General features: G+C 40.9%; 1 long non-coding RNA gene across 5 annotated transcripts in view; it reads right to left on the reverse strand.

The window, feature by feature from the left end:
- The window catches only part of LOC126203518 (uncharacterized), a 254,145-nt gene that overhangs the window by 221,540 nt on the left and 7,175 nt on the right, over nt 1-25,430 (reverse strand). Inside the window, exons 2-4 of one of the 5 annotated variants that reach the window (XR_007540273.1) lie at nt 24,061-24,147; nt 22,222-22,358; nt 16,981-17,213 (exon numbers count right to left, since the gene is read on the reverse strand). The exons of the other annotated variants lie outside the window; for them this stretch is intronic. This is a non-coding gene — a long non-coding RNA (uncharacterized LOC126203518). Of the gene's footprint in view, nt 1-16,980; nt 17,214-22,221; nt 22,359-24,060; nt 24,148-25,430 lie in introns of those variants that run through there. 5 annotated transcript variants of the gene reach the window in all.

Here is a 25,430-nt window from a genome sequence, read left to right on the forward strand (position 1 = left end):
CCAACGCAATGCATTGCTAGCACAAAAAATGTATTACCAGTCCCAAATAATGCTACCTGTTTACGAGAGTTCTGAGTAACACTGAATGATGTTTTCTAATCACAGACCTTGAGTAATAGTTACAGTGTGTTACATTTTAAATATGTCATATGTCATTTGAATGATGAGTTCTGAGTAATAGTGAATGATATTTTGTAATAATGCATACATGCTATGCCAATAATTTCTGTAAATAATGTTTTTGTTATACTCTATAAATGCTATGCTAATAATTAACTCTCATCTTGAATGATGACTTCTGATGATTTGTAACTGGCCAATGAGTGTCAATAATTATTCTAAATATGTCGTATGTCACTTGAATGATGAAAAATGTTTTGTAATATTCAATACGTGCTATAAGTTTAGTAACTGGCCAATGAATGCCACTGTTTCTTATATTTTAAATTTGTATTATGTCACTTACGCGATATATATGAATACCAGTAGCTTGATGCTACACTCATTAGCTCCTGTTTTGACTTATGACTTCTGATGGTTTGTAACTGGCCAATGAGTGCCAATAATAATTTAAAATATGTCGTATGTCACTTGAATGATGAAAAATGTTTTGTAATATTCAATACTTGCTATATGTTTGGTAACTGGCCAATGAATGCCACTGTTTCTTATATTTTAAATTTGTATTATGTCACTTACATGCTATTGTATATGAATACCAGTAGCTTGATGCTACACTCATTAGCTCCTGTTGTGAATGATGACTTCTGATGGTTTGTAACTGGCCAATGAGTGTCAAAGATTACTATAACTAGATGAATTATGTAAATAGTATGCCATTAATTAACTCTTGTTTTGAATGATCACTTTTGAATAATGCATAAAAATGGTTTGTAACTGGCCAATGAGTGCCAATGTTTACTATAATTAGATGACTTATGAACATTATTCTGTAATACTTCACACATAGCACAGAAATGTTCAGTAACTAGGCGATGAGTGCCCCCAATTACTCCAATCGGTTGATAGACTAGTGTAATTCTCAATTATGACTAGCATAAGACTTAATGTCCTTCACTTTCTGGCCTAATTAGCAGAAATTACTGCAATATCCGTTTGTCCTGTCCATCCTCATGATCATGGAGCACTATACTTGCTTTTTGCACTAATTCTACGTTGGTGAAAGAATATGGATTCTGCAAGAGTGTGGTGTTGACACATCATGCTGCCCACCACCTTGAGCGATGGAGATGTTATTATGGTCCCACTATTTGGTGTACCTAATGTACTACCAAAATGATAACATTGAATATTAATGCGACTTTTCAGTGTCTTGGTTACACTGATTAATACTTCAGAGAAGAGAACTTCAGATTGTCTCACTTGGTGTTGTGCTTCTGTAGAAAGATATGGACTTTCAGTGCAGCTACGTGCAACCTACTGTGCTACAACCATGATGCAATCCTTCCCTTTCCTTTCCTAGTTCTTGTAAAATGGTAAAAAAATATACAGTGCATGTGCACTTTATGTCATTTGTTAATATGATTTGTACTCATTGCGTATACATTTTGTCATTGCTTGATATGTTCTGTACTACAGTGCGTGTGCACTTTATGTCATTTGTTAATATTTTTTGTATTCATTGCGTATACATTTGTCATTGCTTGATATGTTCTGTACTACAGTGCGTGTGCGCTTTATGTCACTTGTTAATATGTTTTGTATTCATTGCGTATACATTTTGTCATTGCTTGATATGTTCTGTACTCAGTGCATGTGCACTATATTTCATTTCATGTTCGGCACTTATATATATGTATATATTCTGTGACTGTCAACTTAGTTAATTAAGTAGATTTTAGAAAAATTTTTTGCTCATGGCAAGTCCAATTGACTCACCATCGCTGCCAAATTTTAGCTCCCCCAGTGGAGGGTTATGTAAGAGGTATGCGCTGCGTGCGATATGCAAGGTATAAGAGAATCGCTGACCAGAGAGCAGTGTTGAATGAGTATGAACTGTGTAGCTGTAGCAGTAAGTTGTTGCTAGTCTAGTCTAGTCTGCGGTTGTCTGCAGTCTGCTCTGGTCGGGAGTCTGGGGCCTGACTATTATTGTATAAAGTAAAAAGCAGCCTCGCGCATAACTAGTAGTGTATCTGAACTGTCATTCAAATGTTTTAAAAAATGTCCTAATAATAATTTTTGTAATATAAAGTAATTTTTTTAAAAGCATTCATTTCAATTTAAAGAATTTACTAATTTCTCCAATCCATGATCATCCCGATTGTTGCAAAAGAAAAATCAGTTGCTTCCTTTCACAAATCACAAATGTATAGGCCAGCATTGCACGGAGCTGTGCCGGAAAAATGTTAAGTAAGAGCAGATATATTCGCCGTTGTTACTGAGGTAAGAATTTTTGCTTTTCTTTATTCAGAATGATCTTACAGGGCCATCACGCAGCACTGCTGTCGTCCTAAAATTTACCAGGTTACTGAATTAATTTTTTTTATTTCGGGGTTTAGGAATTTTTCTGTTTCGTGCTTACATTAAATGAGAAAAGAATTTTGTGGGAACATTAAATGGAAATAAATTTTGTGTGGAGGTTAAATGTGAATGATTTTCTGTAGAGAGGTTACACTAAATTAGAATCACATTCACTATTCATATTTAATTTATTTAATAATTTCGTGTGGGGAGGTTACAATGGTGACAAGTGTTACCCATGTGTTGTGGTTATAGCAGGTTGTCAAATGATAAACAGTATTCACCTGCTTCCGAAGGTGTTATCATTTACAAATACTCTGGTTCCCCCTGCCGTTGTCGCGTCTCCCGGTACAGACCCACGGGTGTTTGCCAAGAAGTTCCGTCCACCAACACAGTACCTGAATCATCAACATCAACAACAGAAAGGACTGAACCCAGTGAAACAACTAAGTCAGCTGAGGAGACAACATCAGAGGTGACAACTTCTCCAACCACAAAAAATGCGTCGACTTAGCAGAAGAAGAAACAACAGCTGCTGACAGAGCAACAGATGTTTCAGACACAACTGCTGAAACTGATTCTTCCACATCAGAGGAGACAAACGTGTTAACCTCAACTGCCTCAACTGCAGCAGGCACCTGAAAGAAACGTAATGCTATCGCACTGGGTAAGAGAAGCCAGCACCACGAATTACGCCATGGCTTTATGCGTTATTCTAAACACGCAAAACGTGGGGGCACAGAGAACATGTAAAAAATGGAAAACATGCCTTTTTTCACAGGTAACAGAACTGAGTGTTTCACGATCGGTGTAACAAGAATGGTTCAACCAAATTTTAACTAACTATACTAACAATCTTTTACTTTTACGTGGATGAACTGAAAACTTGCAATTAGAAAGACGTAAAACACTAATAATTGGAGGGTTGATACAGATATTGCACTGCAGAAGTGAATGCATAGGATGATGCTACGATAACAATTTGCAAAACCCAGTCACACTCATTCATGTCACTACATTACTAATCATGCACTAAACAATAATGAAAGTAGTACATACACAACTATGAAAATAATAAATAAATCAGTCTACTGCAATTGATGAAAACGATGTTTGTGAAGCAACATTATATTATGGTGCCAGACTTTAAATAGCAACCAATGTAAATTTAGGAAGAAAGATTGTAGCTCTCCACAAAATATTCAGTTTTCAAATTCCTCAAATTGAACGAAAAACTGTCATCGAGGAGAAGTACTTTACAAAAGATCGTCGAACTTACGTACACTGTTGCAATGTTGATGTGGACTTTGCGTGTTTGATTGGCATTTCCATGACCTAATTATATCTCGTAATCCAGGACGGTAAATTCCCTCTTCCGGCATTAATATATCACCTATGCATTTACGACAAGCCCCGCTTTTCATCCAGCTAAAAAATTACCATACCACTGCACTTCAAGCAACACATATCATCACAGTGCCAGCCGCCCACAGAATACTACTCCACACCGGTATGGTAATGTAGTTTATGTCCAGCTAGTGCAGTTCTCTTACAGCTGTAATAACATGTTTTGTATGTTTTAGTATTTTATTATGCATTCTGCTCTTCTGAAAAGTTTAACTTTTGAGGTAGCTGATGACTAAAATATTGCATTTTTCGATAAATGCGAACCAAGGAACACTTATCTCTAGCAGATGTGCGTCAGATGGATATGTTGTGAGCATTATGGGTTATGAGACTCTATTAACTGTAATCATCAACCGTAACGTCTAACGTCTGTTACACTAGAAAAATTCTGTTAAGTCGTTCGTACTATTAAAATGACTTATAACATACCAGCTGATAAATGCTGCTGTCAGATCACAAAAAAGCCACTATACTCTTCTTTACTAGAAGGGTGTTGTCAATCAGCAAAGATTCACAGCAATATTTTCTTGTCTGCTGTGAACTGAGGAGAACTGAACGAAATACGTTCAATTTTACAAATGCAGAGAAAAGCAAACAATACTCACACTTCCAGTGCCAGCAAGATGTTTCACACGAAGATTTGTATTTATATAGTCTCCGTAGGTATCTTGACGTTGCTCTAAGTGGCATACTAAGTCCAACAGTGAACTGTTAACGACCTGAATTGCAAAGCTATTTAAGAATGGATTTAAATCTTTACTATGTGAGAAACCATACCTTACATACGAATATTTTTTACCAACATTGCTATTTCTAGCATCCCTGATGTCTAATAACAAAGCATCACAGGTCTGAGTAAACAATATAATTATGTGGTCGTTGAAAATTTGTGCAACTGGGTATGCTTCAGGAAAAAACAGCAGGCAGTTTTGAATTTGTGTATAATTATTCTAATTTCGGAAACTATATCAGAAAGTTTACATAATACACAGGATCGAGACGACATGGTTTATGTACAAAGATCATAATACTTTTGGACCCACAAATATATTCAAACACCATTTCACACAAGGTGAGCTTTTAATCAAAACACATTTAAAAAATAAAATACATTTAAGGAATATTCTACAGTATCCCCTAATTTATTTCGTGACTGCCTTGACTAAAAACATGAAGTGAATAGTGTTTTATCAATTTTTTAACGTTCTCTTCTTTGACTTCCTTGAAGATCCTTGTATATCATGACTCTCCCTCTTCAACATCGAACAATATTCGGCCATAATAGTTGCTTTCCAGTTCCCCTGGTACCCACTCGCCATCTCCTTAATGTCTTTGTGGAAAGGTTTATCCTGCGCATCACTACAAAGTTCCAACTTTTCTGGAAAGTAGTCGGTAAATGAGTGTAGAAAAGTGGAATTTCAAACTCATATTACATCCCATCTTCTCGAAATTTTGCTACATGTTTTCAGCAAATGCCTAGCACTTAGGATGTTTGCTATTCAGAGAACATTTTCAGTAACTGATCGGAAAGCGGACCATTCGTTTTTTTTTTTTTTTTCTTTTCATTGTCTTGTCAAAATTTTCATCCTTTATCTGAGGATCAACAAAAATTGTCTCTTGCCATGAAAAGAAATTTCTCTGGAAAGTTGCTTAAAGCAGGTTCCATCCTGTGGTAGAGCCTTTAAAAACTGCTACATCAAGCCCAATTATGTGTGTAGTGGTGGAAGCAAGATTTTATTTCTTTGTGTGCCTCTACAAGCGGTCCGTGCAAAATATTACTAGTTCCAGGCACAAAAATTCTCCGTTATGGACAAACTCTCGCACCGCTACATGTTTTCCTTCCCCATATCTACCATCGTGTACGTAGCAAAGCATTTTTGTAAACTCTAATACAATTCAGATAATTTTGAAGTCATCACAGTTTAGCCATTTGTGTTTCTCTTAATGGATACTTGAAAACAGTATCTTCATGTTCTCATACGCCTCTTTCAGTTGAACTGAATGGGCCACAGGAATGGGCCCATACACTTTCCCATAATGCAGTACCACGCCTTCAGGCTTTTCTTTGGTTAGCCTAGAAAAAGTCCCCAATAGGCAGGATCTTGTTCAGTGCCATAGAAGTACATTAAATCTTTTTCGTTACTCCAGTAAACTAAGGAATCGCTCTGTGAGAATAAAACGACTAGTTCTTACTCTCTATGTCTGTACCATGAGTAATGTGTTGCTGGTTCCGGAAGTTTCTTAGTTTTTAACCGGGAGCCACGTAGTTCAGTAGATTCCTAATGCAAATATAAATCTCCTACTAGAACATTAATTTTACTCTGAGAGAATAATTGTGCAGTAAAGTCGTATTCAGGCTGGCAGACATCACTATAATCTTCGGTAAATGCATCAGCTTCATTTTCGTCATCATCTTCTGCCATTATCTCTGAAACAGCTGGACGAAGAGGAGCAATCAGTTCTTCTCCAAGTGCAACTGGCCTAATGGCTGCAAAAAAGGCTTGGATACACAATGTGTTTGTTAGTTTCGTAGCGGCTTCCCTCAACGTTAACTAAACAGACGTATGAATCATTAAGGCGATGCTGGGTGGTCAAAAAGTCAGTATAAATTTGAGACCTTAATAAACCACGGGATAATGTAGGTAGAGAGGTGCTTGAAATGACATGATGGGGTTTTATTAGAGAGAAAAAAAAAGAAAAGTTCACAAAATGTCCGACAGACGGCGCTGGATAGCAAAACTGCGCATGACAATCGTGTATAAAAGGAGCTGTAATGAGAGAGAGAATCAGAAGCGCCAGCAGTCGCAGCATGTTGTGTGCTAGTTCCTCGTTACGATCCTATCGCCATAGGAAGGGGACTCGAACGGGTAAAGGTCCGTTGACAAAAGCAGCTGTGGCGAGAATGATTTCGAAGTTCGAAGCCAAGGGTGGTTTAGACGATAGACCCCGTAGTAGCCGACCGCGCACAAGGCGTAATGCTGCAGAGACAGTTCAGGAAGAAATGGAGACTGTAGCGGGTTCGTCTATGCACGGGGAAGTCAGCGCTCGTGCAGTCGCACATCGCACCGGAATTCCATACAGTTTGGTTGGCACTTAGGCGTACCCTCCGTTGCTATCCGTACAAAATCCAACGGCATCAAGAACTGTTACCTGGCGATTTAGTGGCGGAGGGCATTTGCGGTGTGGTCGTTTCAAAAGATGGCGGAAGATGACAATTGGTTGAGTAACGTGTTGTGGACCGACGAAGCTCATTTCACACTCCGAGAATCTGTCAACACCCACAACTGCAGAATTTGGGCTTCCGAAAATCCTAGAACTGTCGTGGAAACTCCATTGCACGACGAGAACGTCACGGTATCGGTTGGATTTACCACATCTACCGTTATTGGGACTTTCTTCTTCAAGGAAATGCGTGATTCTGGTTTTGTAACTCCTACCGTGATGAGTAAGAGGTACGCCGATATGTTACAGAATCGCATCATCCCCAGCCTGGCTGATAAACACGTGCTGGAAAGTACGATGTTTATGCATGATGGAGTTCCACCCCATTGCTAGACGTGTGAAAGATCTCTTGCGCGCGTTGTTTGGTGATGATCGTGTGCTCAGCCGACACTTTCGTCATGCTTGCCCTCCCAGGCCCGCAGACCTCAGTCCGTGCGATTATTGGCTTTGTGGTTACTTGAAGTCGCAAGTGTATCGTGATCGACCGACATCTCTAGGGATGCTGAAAGACAACATCCGACGCCAGTGCCTCACCATAACTCCGGACATGCTTTACAGTGCTGTTCGCAACATTATTCCTCGACTACAGGTATTGTTGAGGAATGATGGTGGACATATTGAGCATTTCCTGTAAAGAACATCTTTGCTTTGTCTTACTTTGTTATGCTAATTATTGCTGTTCTGATCAGATGAAGCGCCATCTGTCGGACATTTTTTGAACTTTTGTATTTTTTGGTTCTAATAATACCCCATGTCATTCCAAGCATGTGTGTCAAATTTTACCTCTCCATTTACATTATTCTGTGATTTATTCAGTTTTCAAATTTATACTTACTTTTTGATCACCCGGTATATTGTGAACACCAACGGCCCTATCACACTTTCCTGTGGTACTCCGGATATTACCTTCGCATCTGTTGCGTTAAGAGCGACGTGTTGAGCTCTATCTGCAAAGAAAGTCTTGAATCCAATCACAGGTCTGCTCCGATACTCCGTAAGCTAGTATTTTCTTCATTAAACGGCAATGCACGACGGTGTCAAATGCCTTACTGAAATAAAGGAACACGACATCAGCCTGAGCGCCGTTGTCCACTGCGCTGTGGATCTCATGGAGGAACAGAGCGAGCTGAGTTTCGCAGGATTTGTGTTTGCGGAATCAATGTCGATTTTTATAGAGGAGCTGTTCATTTTCCAAGAACGTCATAATGCTTAATTCTAGTTCTGGTCACCACGTTCCATTTTAAAATAAGCATGGAAAGCTTTTTCCACAAAGCCTGTTTTAGCCACTCTCTGCTTAGGCATTTTATAATTTCCACAGACGCAACAGAAAACATTTGGGTCGTTCACACACTTGAATGTTGACATTGTAGAAACTACAAACAGTAGGCGAACTGTTTTATTAATAATGTCTTAAATACACAGACTAATCAAATTATATCACTGGTAACGCAAGCCCGTGAGATAAAAGCACTTTCAACGTCACACAATAACAACTAGCATCAACAACTGTAGCAACCGAAAGGTATACAGTGCGAATTGACAAACTTGCTCTCCAACAATATGCATTACCTAGCACAGCAACATACATTGAAGCAGATTGCGCCAAAACTGTACGTTACAGGAAATAACAGAAAACAGATTTAGAATCAGAATAGAAAGTAGAAGTAATATCATATATTAGTTTTCAGTCACCCAGTACCATGCGGACTAGTGTAATATGCCCGTTATGAAAATCGTTTATCTCAACTGATTTCCCCCTTTGCAGCCCATATATTCTATAGGGTGGGCCCACATACGAATCTGCTCCACTTACATACTGTTGTTACCGCGTCAAATGCCCACAACGCCACTGGGCGTCATCCAACGCCGCGGTGGGCAGCGGTCATAATGCTTTGACTTACCAGTGTTTACAGGGTGTAGACAATGACATTCAAGGTTCGAAACGCACGTAGAAAGAGAAGTATTCTTCAGAACGATCTCAAATCTTAACAGCATATTGCTGATGCGGGTGGAATGGTCAGTGGACAAAAAAACATGTTACAAAAATGTGACCAACAGATGTCGCTGTAAGAGTCAGACAGACACGCGACTGCATCACGGTTGCTGCCCTCCAAGACAGGGAGGTGTCGCCGCCCTTAGTCTTGGAGGGCAGCAGTCGTGATGGGCGTCGCATGCGCCGTGTACTGAACGCTGGCCTAAATAGCACGTCGATTTGCAGTCGGGCGTCAGTTCTCAGCGAGACTCATCAGCAGAAGCAGCATTTTCCTTAAGAAGGCGACCAGTTGGATCGCCGAAATATCGAGTCAAGACGATTTTTAGGATCCGGCTGCAAACCCGAAGAGACTTTCAAGAATTATTACGCTGGGAAATACTACGTAAACACATTAGACTAGTTTCTTACGTGTAAATTGATGTGTTTTCACTCACAAAATCAATACCTTTGCCATATTCACACAGGACAAGTGAGTAGTTACGACTATCTTGGATATTTTACAAACCACAAGAGGCTAATTCCCACTGCTAGGAGTTCGTACATCCGAAATATGGTTACATGTCATATTTCAAGGGATGGGATGAGGGGGAGGAAGCTTGCCAAAGCAGATAGCAACACACATGCGATACATGAATTTATAATTGTCACGTCCTTAATATGAACAAGTCGAGTAACTTCCATAGCAGTAATTTTTCATGTTGAGCAATTCATGACTCCATATAATTTAAAGCCTCCTCTTTCGTGACAGAAGCAGTTTCTGGTATAGCGTAGTCGAAAGAATAGAAAATATTTGTAATATCTTCTCCACTCTTTTGAGAATTATCTCACATTGTTATAACTTTGACGCCAGTGGACGAAGATACGTCGATTATAAAGACCAAAGAGTTAAAATACAATTGAAAGAAAACAGCCCTCGGTCACCTATTTTTAACAAATTAACCGGGTATCGACACTGATAGGAGTGTCTTCATCAGAAGTTAAACCAAAGAATGGTCTAAAACGTGGTCAAAGAATTATGACTAAAGACGTATGATACAAATTACTAGTATGGAATTATCGTGAAAGACTGGCAGTACTTATATTTCATTTATAAAATAATAAAAATGCCAAATAGGCATTAGTTACAAGATGGCCTTTTGGCCAATTTTTGACACTGTGCATCACGGAATATTGAATTCCAGAACGATTTCCGAAACGGAATATCCAATGTGTCTAGATCCTACCACTGTTGCGCGTTGAAAGTGTGTTAACTCTAGTTGTTCGACCATCATAACGTCGGAAATCTATTCAAATGAGTCGCCAGAATACAAATGACAGCTCTGCCAACGTAGTGGCCTTTTATTCCATGTGTACGCGATACCACTGCCATTTGTATACGTGCTTATAACTAGCCCATGATCTTCGCCATCTCAGTGTATTAAAAGAAACTATTGACAATCGGACGAGAGATTATAACTCAGAAGTATAACCTTGGTACATATGGGTGGGGAGGATGAAACACAGTTACGTTAATAATTTGCCGATACGACCAGTGACTTCATAAGTTGAATAGTTAAATGTAGGAAACACTCAGAAACTTAGGAACGAACACCATAAGTTTGCCAAAACGCGCAGCGAGGGCAACAAGCTTGATTCGTGACCATGAAACTCGCACTCGTCCGCTGAATGGACTAAATGTACTTCGCTTCTGAAAGGCTACCAAGCGGGCAACGGAGATTCGTCTTACCAGGCGGTCAAAGCGCGAATAAATCGGAAGACGGCACTAGCAACTCGAGTGTCCATTTGTACTTAAAGATCAAATGCAGAAATCCTTCCAACGGCAGCAAGGTTCAGATCATCAGTTGCCTCTCCTGTCCCAGCCTGAAGCTCCAACTGTGCAGAAAACTGAAGTGACTACTCTGCAGAAATCTACAGGTGATCTCCTTGCGCTTCTCTTTGGAACTTCGCTGCATTTCGCCAGAGAAGAAACTCGTAGGACAATGGTGACGTAGATTGCAAATGCCGACCAGAAAAAGCCAAATGAAGGTGTTAAACGACCTCCTATTCTTGTAGATTTTTTTTTCTTTTTTGATCCAATATAGCTCTTAGGTGTTGAGGAAGGCAGAAGAACTCTCCAACTACATGGTATAATTCTCGAAAGGGCCTGCCCAATATTCCGCACGTAGAAAGAGCGAAAAAGTGTGGGCACGCCAGAAATTAACTGCATGACTGAGCCAGAAATCGACATTCTCTATGTTTAAACCGAACGTTATTATGAGGCGCTGTAATGAAAATTTACATGGCATGAGGGAAACCACACTCGCCTAAAGATCTCTTACATGACTAAATGCCTACTGCAGAGAATTCTATGGTTCTTAAGACAAAAATAGTGCTTCGTGTGTCGCTCCTGGGCTACCGGCGGAGGGAGAGGGAGGGGTAGGGTTGTTAGAGTGGCCATGAATGCCTATCTGCCCATCTTAGGCCGCACCTCTCCCAGGGCTCAACATTTTTATGGTGGCCAATCCCTCTTGACAGGACTGATATCTCGTGCAGCCAGCTAGAAAGCTTTCAGTTCTTGGAAACCTCCACTGTATTACCTAGCAAATGTAAAGAAACAAACAGCGAAATGAAAAAAGCCACTGTCTTGGCTAACACATATCTGCTATCTCAGAGCAATAAAACTGAACGACTATGTTTCGTTTTGCAACTTACAAGCCACGCCCAAGTACCATCTAGCAACATTTTGCAAACTGGTCAGGTCAGTCGGTCCAGTGTTGGCTGCCACCTGTAGCGATGTATTGAAACTTTGTCCAGAAGTAGACTTGCTGGTCCTTTGTTCACTCAGATACTGGCGAACATCCGTTGAGAGCGGATGCCTCATGTAGCCTGCAGACACTGCAGCGTGCAGATGCGTGTCTCGACCAGTCAACGGCCACAGCTTTTGAGGAACTTCTAATGTATTACTGAATACCTCCTTGTGCACTTGTAAGACATTACGGAATAAAGTATTTTCACGTAAAGGTTGTGTTCGGGGCATCATTGTAGAGTGAAAATAAGGAGAGGACAATGAGTCCTCTCGTACTACACATTCCAAACTCAAATCTACGAATGCATTAAGAGAGGCCTGCAAGTGAACTTCCTAGATATCAATTTATCAAGCGAATTTACATATCGCCCTCTGAAAAATGTTAGTGGCTATTTTCAAAGACAAATGCCCATGTTAGAAATGGAACAGTTCTTTAAAATGTCATTCGAAGAAAACTATAACCAATGTAGATAAAATTCAGAATTAGCATGGGAAATACGTCACACTAAAAACTAAAGAATTTTCTGGCTAAGAGCAGGGGACAAACCTTACGTACATTCTCGAGTGTGTACACAGAGCACCAGCACAATACATTATACACACACACACACACACACACACACACTGGTGCTCTGTGTACACACTAGAGAATGTACATAAGGTTTGTCCATGAACCATGGACCTTGCCGTTGGTGGGGAGGCTAGCGTGCCTCAGCGATACAGATGGCCGTACCGTAGGTGCAAATACAACGGAGGGGTATCTGTTGAGAGGCCAGACGAACATGTGGTTCCTGAAGAGGGACAGCAGCCTTTTCAGTAGTTGCAGGGGCAACAGTCTGGATGATTGACTGATCTGGCCTTGTAACATTAACCAAAACGGTCTTGCTGTGCTGGTACTGCGAACGGCTGAAAAGCAAGGGGAAACTACAGCCGTAATTTTTCCCGAGGACATGCAGCTTTACTGTATGATTAAATGATGATGGCGTCCTCTTGGGTAAAATATTCCAGAGGTAAAATAGTCCCCCATTCGGATCTCCAGGCGGGGACTACACAGGAGGACGTCGTTATCAGGAGAAAGAAAACTGGCGTTCTAGGATAGGAGCGTGGAATGTCAGATCCCTTAATCGGGTAGGTAGGTTAGAAAATTTAAAAAGGGAAAGGGGTAGGTTAAAGTTAGATATAGTGGGAATTAGTGAAGTTCGGTGGCAGGAGGAACAAGACTTTTGGTCAGGTGATTACAGGTTTATAAATACAAAATCAAATAGAGGTAATGCAGGAGTAGGTTTAATAATGAATAAAAAAATAGGAGTGCGGGTTAGCTACTACAAACAGCATAGTGAACGCATTATTGTGGCCAAGATAGACACAAAGCCCATGCCTACTACAGTAGTACAAGTTTATATACCAACTAGCTCTGCAGATGATGTAGAAATTGATGAAATGTATGACGAGATAAAAGAAATTATTCAGGTAGTGAAGGGAGACGAAAACTTAATAGTCATGGGTGACTGGAATTCGTCAGTAGGAAAAGGGACAGAAGGAAACGTAGTAGGTGAATATGGATTGGGGGGAAGAAATGAAAGAGGAAGCCGCCTTGTAGAATTTTGCACAGAGCATAAGTCAATCATAGCTAACACTTGGTTCAAGAATCATAAAAGAAGGTTGTATACCTGTAAGAATCCTGGAGATACTAAAAGGTATCAGATTATATAATGGTAAGACAGAGATTTAGGAACCAGGTTTTAAATTGTATGACATTTCCAGGGGCAGATATGGATTCTGACCACAATCTCTTGGTTATGAACTGCAGATTGAAACTGAAGAAACTGCAAAAAGGTGGGAATTTAAGGAAATGTGACCTGGATAAACTGAAAGAACCAGAGGTTGTAGAGAGTTTCAGGGAGAGCATAAGGGAACAATTGACAGGAATGGGGGAAAGAAATACAGTAGAAGAAGAATGGGTAGCTCTGAGGGATGAAGTAGTGAAAGCAGCAGACGATCAAGTAGGTAAAAAGACGAGGCCTAATATAAATCCTTGGGTAACAGAAGAAATATTGAATTTAATTGATGAAAGGAGAAAATATAAAAATGCAGTAAATAAAGCAGGCAAAAAGGAATACAAACGTCTCAAAAATGAGATCAACAGGAAGTGCAAAATGGCTAAGCAGGGATGGCTAGAGGACAAAGGTAAGGATGTAGAGGCTTGTCTCACTAGGGGTCAGATAGATACTGCCTACAGGAAAATTAAAGAGACCTTTGACTAGAAGAGGACCACATGTATGAATATCAAGAGCTCAGATGGCAAACCAGTGCTAAGCAAAGAAGCGAAGGCAGAAAGGTGGAAGAAGTATATAGAGGGTTTATACAAGGGCAATGTACTTGAGGACAATATTATGGAAATGGAGGAGGATGTAGATGAAGATGAAATGGGAGATACGATACTGCGTGAAGAGTTTGACAGAGCACTGAGAGACCTGAGTCGAAACAAGGCCCCGGAGTAGACAACATTCCATTAGAACTACTTACGGCCTTCGGAGAGCGAGTCCTGACAAAACTCTACCATCTGCTGAGCAAGATGTATGAAACAGGTGAAATACCCTCATACTTCAAGAAGAATATAATAATTCCAATCCCAAAGAAAGCAGGTGTTGACAGATGTGAAAATTACCGGACAATCAGTTCAATAAGCCACAGCTGCAAAATACTAACACGAATTCTTTACAGACGAATGGAAAAACTAGTAGAAGCCGGCCTCGGGGAAGATCAGTTTGGATTCCGTAGAAATACTGGAACACGTGAGGCAATACTGACCTTACGACTTATCTTAGAAGAAAGATTAAGGAAAGGCAAACCTACGTTTCTAGCATTTGTAGACTTAGAGAAAGCTTTTGACAATGTTGACTGGAATACGCTCTTTCAAATTCTGAAGGTGACAGGGGTGAAATACAGGGAGCGAAAGGCTATTTACAGTTTGTACAGACACCAGATGGCAGTTTAAGAGTCGAGGGACATGAAAAGGAAGCAGTGGTTGGGAAGGGAGTGACACAGGGTTGTAGCCTCTCCCCAATGTTATTCAATCTGTATATTGAGCAAGCAGTAAAGGAAACAGAACAAAAATTCGGAGTAGGTATTAAAATTCATGGAGAACATGTAAAAACTTTGAGGTTCACCGATGACATTGTAATTCTGTCAGAGACAGCAAAGGACTTGGAAGAGCAGTTGAACGGAATGGACAGTGTCTTGAAAGGAGGATATAAGATGAACATCAACAAAAGCAAAACGAGGGTAATGGAATGTAGTCAAATTAAATCGGGTGATGCTGAGGCAATTAGATTAGGAAATGAGACACTTAAAGTAGTAAAGGAATTTTGCTATTTGGGAAGCAAAGTAACTGATGATGGTCGAAGTAGAGAGGATATAAAATGTAGACTGGCAATGGCAAGGAAATCGTTTCTCAAGAAGAGAAATTTGTTAACATCGAGTATAGGTTTAAGTGTCAGGAAGTCGTTTCTGAGAGTATTTGTATGGAGTGTAGCCATGTATGGAAGTGAAACATGGACGATAAATAGCATGGACAAGAAGAGAATAGCAGCTTTCGAAATGTGGTGCTACAGAAGAATGCTCAAGATTAGATGGGTAGATCACATAACTAATGAGGAGGTATTTAATAGAATTGGGGAGAAGAGGAGCTTGTGGCACAATTCGATTAGAAGAAGAGATAGGTTGGTATGACATGTTCTGAGACATCGAGGGATCACCAATTTAGTGTTGGAGGGCAGCGTGGAGGGTAAAAATCATAGAGGGAGACCAAGAGATGAATACACTAAGCAGATTCAGAAGGATGTAGGCTGCAGTAGGTACTGGGAGATGAAGAAGCTTGCACAGGATAGAGTAGCATGGAGAGCTGCATCAAACCAGTCTGAGGACTGAAGACCACAACAACAACAACTCACCTTTGGGAAGAGCCGTGTGGCTCCCACAGGTCTGAGTCTGGCAAGCGAGATGTTAAAATTTGTAAACAGAGTCCCAGCATGAATGTGTTAATCCCACAATGAATGCACTGATTGAAATCTTCGGCTAAGTCGCCAGGAACCTTCAGTAGTGAATGTTGTATTCGCCTGATAAACACAGGCATGGAGAGTGTGCAGGATGTGTGTGGCTACTTCAGATCTTCCTCGAAAGGTATCGGCGTTCAAACGGTTTTGCCATGAGATTGAGCACGGAGTGTCATTATCGTGCAGCTTCTAGCGACTCTCTTACATAAGCTGGCCATGCAGTGTAGTTTGGATTTAAAACGGTTTTATTTACAAGACCTGCAATACCTTCTTTCCCCAAACCGCCAATTCTCCTATCTCATATACTTTCCAATAATAGCAGCAGTCAGTGGTCACATGGCTCCTCAAACTGACCTAGTACCAAACTGGGGCTTAGGTTTGATAGAAAACCCTATGTGTTTAGTTTGGGAAGGAGGTCCCATGAGAGAAATGCGTTCAGTCAACCGAAATAGCACATTAAGGAAATGAACATGGCAAGGTGTGCTGCTGTTTACGAAATAGTGATTTCAGATGGCGCTGTTGTTGGATTTTTCTATCTGAACTCTCTGATGGGCATTATTTTGGTTCTCCTACCTTTTACGACCCTATAACTAATGCCCTTGGTGTATATATTCATCGTAAATAAAATTTCCTGTTTTCTAACGAATTTTTTGGCAAGTAAGTGTATACCTTTTTGCTGGATAATATCTTCCATCAAACGGTCGCATTCTTTCTGTGGCACTTCGCTGCCTCTTTCATTGTACTGGGTTAAATCCAGGTATCTATGTGCGTCATTATAATTTTTTAATACCATAGTAATGATTGACCAGTGTTATTGTTAATCACAGTCATAATTTCAGTTTTGTTAACTTTGTATTGCACAAGGTAAGGATCCAGTCGTTTATGACTGAACTTGTGTGGAAACGAGGATATTTTGATGTAGGCAGTTAGGAAAAATGTGAAAGGAAAAGCTTCTTTATTGGTACTGAAGTTTTGGGATGAAACGACAAAATAAATCAAATCATCATGAGGAAAAGAAGTACTTTATTTGCAGTAGAATTGCGGAAATTAATATTCGTACGAGCTATTTCTGCACATGGTGCTGTTATTACTCAATTTAATGAAAGAGCAAAACATGTCGTAGCAAATTTTATCATTTATTACGGTGGTGAACAGCAACAGGCCTGGAATGGTGAGTAGCCGTTGTACGTCAGTGCGGTCGTGGGTTGGTAAGAGCTCATCCACCTTCCTGCGTCGTGGTTTAGCCCCTAGATGGAGGAAGCGTTGGACGCTAGAGAGGAGGACAAGAAAAAAAACTTGGTTATTACTTTGTTTCTATCATATCTCGAGCCATCATCACGTTCCACTATTGACTTCTTATATCAACGAATGTAGTATATGAATTGCAGAGAATATACAAGGACCTGTTTGTGAAGTTTGCAGGAAGTGTCTCCTCAGCTCTTATGTTACTGCGCACGTCTGTAGCAGGGAGATAGGAAAAGCAACAGACCGTCTGTACACTCATCGTGCACAAATGGCAATCAGTATTTTATAAATGGGGTTGTTTGCTTCGTTCTCACCCATCGTTGTTGACAAAGTGTATGAATACTGCATAGCTTTCAAGAGCGAAAGGCGGCATGTATCAGTTAACTTACTTTAACGAAAGCCTAGTCTTTTAATATCTCTTCTTAGTTTGACACAACAGAATGTTTTTGTGTCGAGGAGGCATCACAGAAACAGTGTTACGGATCAAGTAAGTGTAGTGTTATCGTCGTGGGTGAAGAGTTTACAATTAACTATTTCAAACTGACAATAGGCAAAATTTCATGATTTACATTGTGGAAACATTAAGAATTATGCCGCGATGGACATGGTACCGTTCCATACGTGCCGGATTTGAATTTTTTATGATGTTCAAAAGCTTATTCTATGATTTCTATTCCTGTTTACCGTATATATAGCAACTTAGCACTCTCCTTGGCTGAGTTATGTATTGGCAGCAGAGGGTGGTAGAGAACATTGTGTGCCTTATATTTTATAATAAATTTACATTCTATGTATTCTATGGTTTATATTTGTGGCAGGCGTTCTATTTGAAGTGGTCTGTTTCAGCATGTCTGCCTGAGAGCTATTAGGTTTAATGCTTCGAGGAAAGTAAAAGTGAGTTATGAATTAAAAATAAGTATGAATGTTACTATGTCGGAAGTTTAAGAGAAGTGCTGTATCGACCGGTATTGCTGCCGACGTCGGGCGAGGAAGATATGACTGCAGCCCTGTCTGTTACTGAAATGACGTTTGTAGACATGTTGACATTACTTTCATTCTTCGAAGAACTAGAACCGTCTTCCCGCAACTAAATTCCTCCGGCACCAACGGGGAAGGTGTACTTTACACCCATCTATAGTAAGTACTATAATCTAGTCATGTACTTCATATTTTAGAATTTTGAAAAAAAAAGTAGGCCGGCCTTTGTGACCGTGCGGTTCTAGGCACTTCAGTCTGGAACTGCGTGACCGCTACGGTCGCAGGTTCGAATCCTGCCTAGGGCATGGATGTGTATGATGTCCTTAGGTTTAGTTAGGTTTAATTAGTTCCAAGTTCTAGGGGACTGATGACCACAGATGTTAAATCCCATAGTGCTCAGAGCCATTTGATCCATTTTGAAAAATATGTATACTGCTTCCCATGAATTCTTCTAGCATATTCTACAGTACTGTTAAATTTTTATCTTTTAAAGTTAATTCAGAAATTTAAGTTATAGTGATAAATGTAGTTGTAGTAGTCTACTAGTAGTCCATGCGACTTGCCACAACGATAGTCATATTAAATATTTTCAACCTCTGAATGCTAGTTACACGTCATCATCGATTTAAAATGTATGCTTTTAGTAAAAGTCCACAACAGCTAAGGTTATCTGTACTTTTTTTTAACTTTTTGTCTTTCTCGGAAATTTATGATTATCAATCTGCTTTTTACCCTTCAACCATGGTTCGCAGTATATCTTGCGAGAAAAGAGCAAGCTGAATTTTAAATGTGGGCATAGTTACGTGAAATGCATTCTAATGTAATGTAACTATGAAATCAATAAAAGATCCCACAGTATGAACGTATTTACGAGGCGTTTTCAATAAGTAATGCAACACGTTGCTTTTCTCGGCCAGTTTAGGTTGGAAAATGTGAAATTTGTTGTGGAACGTCGTTGAATACTACCGCTTCAGTCCCTCTAGTTTCATTACGTTCCGATTGGCGGTGGCTCTGTACATGACCTTCAAATTAGGGTCTGTCACTGAGGTGCATTCCAAGCAGAAAGCTGTCATTAAGTTCTTTTCAGCGGAAAACCTGAGCTTCATAGAAATTCATAGGTGCCTGGAATGTCAACGGAGACCTAGTAGTTGAAAAAAGCACGATGTGTCGCGGGGCGAGACGTCGGCGATTATCGCTGCGAGGTCGCTCAGACCTGTCCGGAGTCCTGCGTGACGGGAGGCCTCACGCAGCTGTGAATCTTGCAACGTTTCAACGTGCGGACACTCTAATTCCAGGCGAGTTAGGACGACGGTCTTCTGGGACACTGAGGATGTGGTCCTGTTTGACGTCCTCCCTCATGATGTAACGATCAACTCTGAAGTGTACTGTGCTACTACAACGAAATTGAAGAAACGACGTGAGCATGTTAGTCGCACAAAAATACAAACGAACTTTTGTTCCACAGTGAGAACACAAGCACTCACACAATTCTGCGCACACGAGAGGAACTCACAAAATGTCATTGGACTGCTCTTCCTCATCCACCCTACGGCCCTGATCTTGCACCTTCCGCCTCTTATCTGTTTGGCCCAATGAAGGACGTTCTCCGCAGGAAGCGTGATGGCCAGGCTATTCATGGATCTGGACGTTGGCTGCAACGTTGACCAGCAGAGCAGTAACAGGGGGGATACAGGCCATCCACTAACGTGGAGCAAGGCCGTCGCACTGAACCAAGGTTTTGAATTCAAAAAAAGAATAAGGAAGAATGTCGTGTACTGGACTCTTGAATAAAACCTACCTGCATCCTGAAAAAAATGTGTTGCATTGCTTTTTGAACGCAAGTCGTATAACTATGAATTATTTACCGATCCTTATCGCTGATGTACTTAACAAATGCTACTAGCAATTCAGCCGTGATTAGTTCAAGATATAGATGCAAGTTATTATTTTGTTTCGTCCCTTATGCTGCACCTGCCAAGTGTAGACGTTGAGATTATTCGCACTGAAGCGTAGTATAAATATAAGTTAAAGCTAAGCCAACTCCTTTTTCCGCCAGTTATGGCAGTTGTTAATCGCGTTCTGCTTACTAGCAAGCGGAAACGAAGCACCGTTGCCGCTACTCTTGCAGTGGGTGTATTACATTATCGTAAAAATTGGTTAGTTGCAACAAGATGAGGATTCTTCCATTACACCCCACCCACATCACTACGCGACGACACATTCTTATACACGTAAATCCACTGAAAAAGAATAACAGTGTATTAGTTACTGGTAAAACTAGAACTCCAGCCATGGTGGTGTATGTTGCAGGTTCCGTGATTTACTCCCCACACTCACCAAAACTTTGATTGCTTGACGCAGCTTATAGGAACATTAATCATCTCGACCGTGGATCTCTGGAGCATAGTGCTCATAAACGCTGTAACGTCAAATAATCAGTGAACCAGACGGCATCGTGCCAGCCTCTGCTAACATTCACTGACGGAAATAAGTCGCAACACCAAGAAATAGTTGTGCGACATAAGAACTACACTAAATACATGCTGTAGCGGCCGTGAGCACTAGTTACTTTTGATAGTGGACACGGTGTGCTGCTGTTAGTCAAGAACGCGATTATGGTGACTAAGTTTGAACGAGGTCGTGTAATACAGTACTAGAAGCCGGATGCTCCGTCTCCGATACTGTAGAAAGACTTGGCAGGAACGTAGCCATCCTGCATGACTGGTGGTGGTGGTGGTGGTGGTGGTTAGTGTTTAACATCCCGTCGACAACGAGGTCATTAGAGACGGAGCGCAAGCTCGGGTCAGGGAAGGATTGGGAAGGAAATCGGCCGTGCCCTTTCAAAGGAACCATCCCGGCATTTGCCTGAAACGATTTAGGGAAATCACGGAAAACCTAAATCAGGATGGCTGGAGACGGGATTGAACCGTCGTCCTCCCGAATGCGAGTCCAGTGTGCTAACCACTGCGCCAACTCGCTCGGTCTGCATGACTGCTGACAACGGTTGTCACGAGATTAAACAGTCGCAAGAAGATCGGTCTCTGGATGGCTACGTGGCACTACGAAGTCCATACGTTCGGCGTGTGGTTCTGGGGCATATTTCAGCAGCGGTTGACATCATAGCGCCATAGAAAGCTATTATAAATCTGTTACTTCAAGCACAGCTCTGAGCCAGACGCCTTGTAGCGTGCATTCCGCTGTGCCCAAACCATTGGACAGCGCGGTGGCAGTCTCTCGTGTTTTCTGGTGAAAGCAGGTTCTGTCTGCCAGTGACGGCTGTGTGTTGGTTGCTGGGACATCAGTTGAGGACCTATGGCCAACCTGTCTACTTTCTAGACGCAATGGACCTATACTTATAGTTATGGTCTGCGATGCGATTTCATACATCAGATGGAGTACACTTATGGGTAACCAACGCACTCTGCCAGCAAATCTGTACGTCAACCTGCGGATTGGACCTATTGTGTTGCCATTCATGAACAGCGTTCCAGGGTGTATTTTCCAACAGGATAACGCTGGCCCACATACAGTTGTTTTAACCCAAGATGCCGTACAAAGTGTCGACATGTTGCCCCGGCCTACTCTATCATCACATCTGTCTCCAATCGAGCGCATATGGAACATCATCACACGACAGCTCCAGCGTCCTCCACAGAAAGCGTTAATCATCCCTGTATTGACCGACGGAGTGCAACAAGCAAGGAACTCCATCCAAGAAACTGACATCCGGTAACCGTAAAACAAAATACATGCCCGTTTGCATCAAACATTCTGGCAGATGCTACGGTTATTAACGTACCAGCACTTCACATTTTCAATGGATCATCTCGCGCTGACATTAACCTGTGATCTAGCCCTGTTAATAACCTAGACAAATGTATTGGAGGAATTTTATTCCTTTACATTAATTATTCTTGGTGTTGTGACATTTGTTCCGTCAGGGTATTTAAATTTTCCTTCGAGTTTTGGACACAACGCCTTCAATAGGTAAGAAGTAAAGTTCACACTGCTCCTAAAAACAAAAATCAACATGCACTTAGTGATAAACTAATTACCAGATAATACCAAAACCCTGGATTATACACTTCGGTAACGTGGGTTTCCTGGGGTATCGGCTGGCCATTTGCTCTGGTCGCTGAGACGGGAAGTGGCGCTCGTAGACTTTGACGGGGCAGGTCCCTTCCATGGCGTCCTGTGCAGGAAAGTTTAGTTAGTTACTGCTGAGTATTTTCCTGGAAGTAAAAGTGTTTACAATCGTTTCTTTCAGCTACCCGATGGCGTGGTAATCCACATACGGATGCTGAAAGCAGGAGCTACAATGAGCTACATTCTACCAGCTCTACTTTAGTGTTCGTTTCTGCTGCAGGCAACCACACGCCGAAATCTACATTTTTTGCTGTGAGTTTTGTGAGCGTCGGTGCGTTTCCGTCAATTAAGGTATCATGTCCTGGAAAGTGCGTTCTGATTAGCTTACGATGCTACTGCAATGAGGTGTAATTTGTGGTTCGGGACGTTTACGTTTAAACGGTTAAGGAACCGTGACTGAGCAAGGATGTACAAATTTTTGGAAATTTGTGGTAAGTTCCTATGTGACCAAACTGCTGACGTTACCGGTTCCTAGGCTTACACACTACTGAATATAATTTAAAATAACTTACGGTAAGGACTACACATACACCCATTCCCAAGGGAGGACGCCAACCTCCGACGGAGAGAGTCGCGCGAACCGTGGCAAAGCGTCTAAGACCGCACAGCTACCCCGCGCGGCGATGTACTAATTGTAATCAGCTCCACCATAGTTCCTTATATTGTCACTCGATCAAGTTTGTGTCTGTTTGTATTCACCGAGAACTCGAGTTCATGATATCCATGTCAGAGCGAGCACTGAGTTTCGCTGTATGTGTTTTATGAAGTTTTCTAAACTCCGTTAAGTGTGTTGGTATTTAAGTGTTACCTTTTGTTGGCAAGAGTACGATAAGAACTGCATTGTGTTTTCGCATTGCACGTTATTTACTGTCAAATACTGAAGTGTGGCATAAAGGAAAAACATATGTTGGTCACTGCGGTTCAGCTGGATTAGGTAAGGTTAGAGCCGTCTTTGGGTAAATAGGTTTTTGTGCGAAAATTGTAAGTGATATCTTACGACAAACGGCCTTACTTGTAAGAGACGGATACGTTAAGAGTTAGTTTGGTTGTAGTTCGGTGAGTTTCCACTATTGTATCTACTAATTCATAGCAACGAGTACGACAAACTGGGCTCAGGTAATACCTGTTAAGTGTGCAACTTATTCGGCTATTGATGGTGTTAATTGTTAACTGTGCTAACCATTTAACCCATGTTATAATCAATACCACGAGGCAGCTGTGTTTGTTCGAAACAGCTTAGACCGATTTGCGCACATTAATAATTACCAACTATATGATAAGAAACTGAAGTGTGTTGTCTGCCTTACTATTTGGTATTCTTTGATGTCAGAAGTTTAGTTTCTTGCAAATATAATTTCACAAGTTAGTGTCAACATTTTTTTCTAGGGCGCTTCTTTATGTTTTAGAGGTGCTGCAAATTTTATTTAATTAATAGTCGTGCTCAAGCAGTAAGGATTGACATAAATTCATCGGTTAAAAATAAAATCGCTGTTTAAAAGCAAATTAACATATGTAATTTTTCATCGTAAAAATATGACCTTGAAAACATATTAAAAACTTAGCAGTTAATATTTTAAACTACCACAAGCACCAAAAAATATTAGTACTAATTAACTGTATAAAAATAGCAACGAAGAACTGAAAAGAATATGGGCATAAAAATCGCATAATTTTTGGAATACTCAATTAATATAAAAAATATTTCTTTCAGTATATTTTTCAGACATATGAAGTGGTAATATACAAACCAGACTGCAGTCTGTCTTCTGCAACCGGAGGCCCTCCCGCCAGCCCTAGGCACTCCTCGGGACATTCCACCTGTGCAGAGATGGCTCCTACGCAAAGGAATTGTTTTGTAGTTTTAATTTGTGTCATACAACGCAATTACACCAGTAAATTCATCATTCACAACAGAAAATTGAATTTATTTCGATGAGAGACGTAAAGAGATATTAAATGTTCACTTTCTACATCGAAAGTCTCACAGTACTATATCTCGATGCTTTTCCTGTATTGAATATGGTCAACTGACCTCTGAGTTATGACAAAACAGTTCCAGAATCCGCAATAATTTACCAAACTGTCATCCATTCAATGGGAATTAGATTCACTTCAGTGTCTATAAGAGTAATTCAACTTAATTCGAGGCGTGAACAGGAAATTACTTGGAGAATCTCTCTCCATAATATAGCTAAGAAGATTGTGCACTCGCAACATTTTGAGATTGTTGCTGTTACACCCCACGCATCTCACTGCATGCAATAAACTCTTACAGATGTAGAATGAGAATTTCACTCTGCAGCGAAGTGCGTGCTGATATGAAACTTCCTGGCAGATTAAAACTGTGTGCCATACCGAGACTCGAAATCGGGACCTTTACCTTTCGCGGGCAAGTGCTCGACCAGCTGAGCTATCCAAGCACGGCTCACGCCCCGTCCTCACCGATTTACTTCTGCCAGTACCTCGTCTCCTACTTTCCAAACTTTACAGAAGCTCTCCTGCAAACCTTGCAGAGTGAAAATCTCATTCTGGAAACATCCCCCAAGCTGTGGCTAATCCATGTCTCCGCAATGTCCTTTCTTTCAGGAGAGCTAGTTCTGCAAGGTTCGCAAAAGAGCTTCCGTAAAGTTTAGAAAGTAGGAGACGAGGTACTGGCAGAAGGAAATCCGTGAGGACGGGGCGTGAGTCGTGCTTGGGTAACTCAGATGGTGGAGCACTTGCCCGCGAAAGGCAAAGGTCCCGATCGAGTCTCGGTCAGGCACACAGCTTTAATCTGCCAGGAAGTTTCTTACAGAGGTAGCTGCAGCGAAAGTTTGACAATGTAAAGGATATGGTAAAATTTAAGCACCAGAACTCTGAGAGCATAATTTAATATCCGTTGTCTACTCCACACAGCACAAATTTTGTCACACAACTTGGAGGAACATTAGATATATCGATCGCGACAGCCCAAAGGGGACTGCATACAGGATGATTCACGAAGACATGCAAATATTTTAATATGTTACTGTGCAAGTACAACTAAAGAAAAAAGTTCATATGAAGATGGGTCCGCAAATGTTTAGTTACGGCTAGTAATAGCTTTTCCGTGTAATTTAGCAACTTCGTTAATATGAAG

This window comes from Schistocerca nitens, chromosome 9 (genome assembly GCF_023898315.1).
Source record: "Schistocerca nitens isolate TAMUIC-IGC-003100 chromosome 9, iqSchNite1.1, whole genome shotgun sequence".
NCBI classification, from domain to species: domain Eukaryota; kingdom Metazoa; phylum Arthropoda; class Insecta; order Orthoptera; family Acrididae; genus Schistocerca; species Schistocerca nitens.